Here is a 5003-nt window from a genome sequence, read left to right as displayed (position 1 = left end):
ACTTTCTAATCTACTTACCTGCTCTCCCCTTTTATAGTCATACACCACCAGGGAGATACACCTATTACTGTGTGAAAGATTTTTCCTCTAGCTGTTTGCCAGAGTCACAGGATAGTCATGAGGCTGCATCTGACTGAGCTGTGTTTACCAACCTGTCTCTCGTCATCATGAGGTTACTGTTTGACTATTTACTTCTTTTTATATAAATAAAAGAATACGTTAAGCTATTTGTGCTGGATTTCGGTTATAATTAAATGATTAGTTCATACATAGTTTCTACCAAGAGCAGAATAGCCCCATAAGGTTTCCTATGAATGATTGTCATCTGATAAGGTAAAAAAATAAATAAATCCTATACTGCAAGCCTCACTGACAAAGAAAAAGTGACCTTCTTTTCCTTCACAGTTTATTTTATATCCCTTTTAATATATTCCTCCTTTTAGGCAGTCTCAATCTGTCAGTCCAATCATCACTGGCAAGTGGCAGCTTGCACCACCTGGCTCGGTGGTTCCACTGTGTCTTTCAATCAATACATTTTTATTAATGTTTAAGAACATAAAAAGGTAACAAGCATTTCAACACTGGCAAAGGGCAAGCTTGTAACATCCGATGGTACAATAGAACAAGAATATAAACTTGAACTCATCATGGTTGGCAGTGTTGTAACAAATATAATAGTTAATCTTCATAATTGAAAACAGAGTTGGTGTACATGTGTTGAATAATAATATACAATGGCTGGTGGATAGTGCAGCAGGATAGAGGGAGATGTAGAATAAGCCAGGGCCGGGCCGAGGCAGAGGCTGGAGAGGCTCCAGCCTCAGGGCGCAGTGTAGGAGGGGGCGCACAATTCATTCAGTTGTCATTCCCAATTGTGTTTGAAGCAGAAAGAAATAGGAAAAGGGGATACATGGCAGTGACTGCAAGTCAGATAACTAGAGATTAAGGTATTGGGGAGGTTGGGGGCCCTGGGGCGCCTCTTAGTCTATTAGCAATCAGTGTGTGACGGCTGGGGCGGAGGGATGGAGGGGCGCACTTTGGTGTCTCAGCCTTGGGTGCTGAAGCACCTTGTCCCAGCTCTGGGATAAGCTGACCCAAATTGGAGGCTAGGTATGGATTTTTGGCCAATCAATATGTAAGAGGTAGGGAGGATCAATCTCATGACTGTGGCATCTGATAGATCTTTCCATTTGTACATTGAAGTCTACCTGTCGTTTCAGCTTTAAAAGAGTAGGGATTTCTGCAGTCTTCCAGTTCGCTGTGATAAGGCTTCTGGCAGTGCAGAGCACCTGAGATATTAAAAGACGGTATCTAATAGGGAAGGACGTTATTCTTATGTGGAGGAGTGCTAGTTGTGGAGTTATCTCCACATGTGATTGCATAACTTCACCTAGTAATTTTGCGATTTCTTTCCAGAATGGTTGTATTAGGGGGCATTCCCAGAGGAGGTGGAATAAGGAGCCAATTCCTGTACAGCTACGCCAGCAGAGTTGGGAATTTTTGGGTGAGAAATTGGCGATCTTTCTAGGGGTATAATACCATTTCAACATAATTTTATGGAAACTTTCCCTATGATTGATACAGGAAGAGAAGCGTTGGATATTTTTGGTGGTGGTGACTATATCTGAGTAGTCAATTGGGTACTTGAAATCGTCTGTCCAAGATTGTATGTATTTTTTCAGCTTTGTATATCCATTTTTCAACAGTTCTTTGTACCACAGGGAAATACCACCTCTGATGTCAACTGGAGAGGAGAGAAAGGCTACCACTTTTTTAGAAGTAGTCGGTAGAGGGAGACTGTGTTCCGTTAGGATATATTTAATGCGTATGTATTTAAAGATATCTTTGGTTGTGATTGAATATTTCTCTGTTAGATCTGGAAAGGATATAATTTTAGAAGTGTTAGGGATAAACAGATCTGTTATATGAGATAAGCCTACTTCTTTCCATTCTTTTAGATCGAGGTCAGGGGTTAGTGAAGATAGCGTTTCTATAGGCAATTTGAGCTAAGCAGTATCTGAATTGATTTTGGGAATTTTTGTGAATTGAGACCAAGCTATAAAGGAGGCCAAAACTGGGGGGTAGTTTGTTTTTGCTGTTTTAAACCCTAGAAGCTGAAGCGATAGGAGGTGCAGAAGACTAGAGGGAGATGTGGAATTTTCTATGTGAAGCCATTTTTTAGGAGAAGACATTTTCCACCAGTCTTTAGAAGCATCTAGGAGGCATGCATAAAAGTATGTTTTTAAGCAGGGAACCCCTACTCCTCCTGATTGTTTCGGTACTGTTAGGTTGTTATATGCTATCCTGTGTTTCTTCTTACTCCATAAGAAACTTGCAATAATTTTGTGTAGTTTGAGGAAGAAGTTATTGGGTACTGGGATGTGACCTGTTCGGAAAAGGTACAGTAGTTTGGGTAGAGTTTTCATTTGAAAAGCGGCAATCTTTCTAAACCAGGAGAGTTCAATCTTGGAGATTGTTTCTAGCTCTTTGGGTCCACTGTGTCTTTCAAGAGACCTTAGTTTGTTTTTGCCCCCAGGCTATGGCTGACTTTTAGATAACTTTCTATTCCTCAGTATGACCTCAGAGAAAGCCAGCCCTGGAATCTGGTTTAGACTGCCTCCTGGATTCTCCTTTGTCCTCTGGAAAGTGGAATGGCTCTGTAAGGATATAAGAAAACTTGGCACAATAACTGAGCTCCATATTCATTTGGTTACATTATGATAATTCTTAAAACAATACAGTAATCATATTTGATGGTGGATGGGCAATCGGGAAGCGTCTGTGCATGCATTGCAGGGGGGCTGTTCTGCTGTGGCCTAGCGCCTGTTTTTTATTGGGCGGGCCTTTTTACTAGTATATATACTGTATATAAACCTCTACATCCAAATTACATATACAAAAATGTCAACGTTAAAATGGACCCAAACCAAACATATTTTTTATTCAAAATATTTAGTTGCACCACTCTGCTCACATCGCTGGTTCACGGTGAACACTATCCTACATAATTGGGCTAAACTTTGACCCTCTACATCACAGTCAGCAGACACATGGAAGCCAATCAGGCTGCACTCCCTCCTGAAGCCCCCCCCCCCCCCCCCTTATAAAAGGCAGCAGCGTTGGCCATGTTCTCACTCAGTCTGCTGCTGTGTCAGTGAGAGAAGGGAGAGAGGTTGTTGCAGAGATAGGGAAAGCTTAGTTGGGCTCTTGTTAGCTTGCTCCTTGCTGATATTTATTGCTAAAAAGCACCCCAAAACAGCTCTTTTGAGAGCTAATGTTCTTGTGATGTGTTTTTTTTTTTTGTGTGTGTGCGTGGCCCACTGACACAGTCGCAGCTGGCCCTTGCTAATTGCTATACTGTACCAGGCCCAACACAGTCAGTGCCTACCTTTTCACTGCACCTGACCTGTGTGACAGCTGCACATTGTATTGTAATACCAGTCACTGCATACCTTACACTGCACCTGTGTGACTGACCGTCCGCTGTTTTATATACCAGTTCGTGCATACCTTTGAACTGCACCTGTGTGACAGCTGCACATTGTATTGTAATACAAGTCACTGCATACCTTTCACTGCACCTGTGTGACCGCACGCTGTTTTATATACCATCAGTCAGTGCATCCATTTTCACTGCACCTGTGTGACTGCACATTGTTCTACCAGCAGTCACTGCATACCTTTCACTGCATCTGTGACTGCACATTGTATCATACCAGCAGTCAGTGTATACCTTTTACTGCACCTGTGTGACTGCACATTGTATTATACCAGCATTCAATGTATACCTTTCACTGCATCTGTGTGACTGCACATTGTATTAGTCAAGTCAGTGCATACCTTTCACTTCATCTCCCCAAATATGGACAAAACAACAGGCAGAGGCAGGCCACCCGGCAGGTCTGTTTGAGGTCGTGCTGACGTGATTTCATGCGGCCCTAGACCAAACTACAGTGTTCAAAAGGCACGTTCCATCAACTCCTAAGATTGTCAGGACATAGTTGACTATTTAACACAGAACACCTCATCTTCCGCAGCCACCAGCGCTACTATTAGCACCACATCCACTCCATTTGACACTTCGCAAGAGTTATTTGGTGGGAAATTAACTGATTCACAGCCATTATTGTTACAACAAGATGAAAGCGCTAAGCAAGTTACACCACCTCATATGTCTGAGTTAGGCGTCACTATGGACGTAAGGTGTGAGGATGATGATGAAGTACCTGCTGTTCGTGCAGTTTTGGAGGTGTCTGATACAAGCAAAGCTGTGGAGGATAATTATGATGATGACGATGATATTACCATGGATGTCACGTGGGATCCCAATAGACATGATGACCAGGGGGACAGTTCAGAGGGGGAGTCAGAGAGGAGTAGGAGGAGACGAGTTGCTGAAAGAAGTAGGGGAAGCTCGTCATCATAAACAGCTCATGGCAGTGTCCGGCAGCATGTATTGCCACCTATGGACAGCCAGCCAACATGCCCTTCAAGATCAGCTGCTGACGCCACCACCAAAGTGCCATAATTCCAGGGCTAAACGGTGTGGACATTTTTTTGTGTGTCTGCCTCAGATGAGAGCAATGCCATCTGTACTCTCTGCCACCAAAAATTGAGCCATGGAAAGACTAAGACCCGTGTAACTGCCTTACGAAGGCACATGATGAAAAAGCACAAACTGCAATGGGATGATCACCTGAGGAATATCAGCACACAAAAGCAAAGCCACCCTCCACCTCCTCTTTCTCCTTCAGGTGCAGCATCTTCAGCCACTTTATCCCTTGCACCTTCACAGCCACCCTCCTCCACTTTGCCTCGCACCTTGAGCAGTACCTGCTCTTTTTCCCACAGCAGCAGCCAGGTGCCTGTAAAGGAAATCTTTGAGCGGAAGAAGCCAATGTCTGCCAGTCACCCCCTTGCCCGCCCTCTGCCAGCTGGCTTGGTGGAACTGTTAGCTCACCAGCTATTACTATACGAGCTGGTGAACTCTGAGGCCTTCTGAA

This window comes from Hyperolius riggenbachi, chromosome 7 (genome assembly GCF_040937935.1).
Source record: "Hyperolius riggenbachi isolate aHypRig1 chromosome 7, aHypRig1.pri, whole genome shotgun sequence".
NCBI classification, from domain to species: Eukaryota; Metazoa; Chordata; class Amphibia; order Anura; family Hyperoliidae; genus Hyperolius; species Hyperolius riggenbachi.
Note: the sequence above shows the minus strand (reverse complement) of the source record.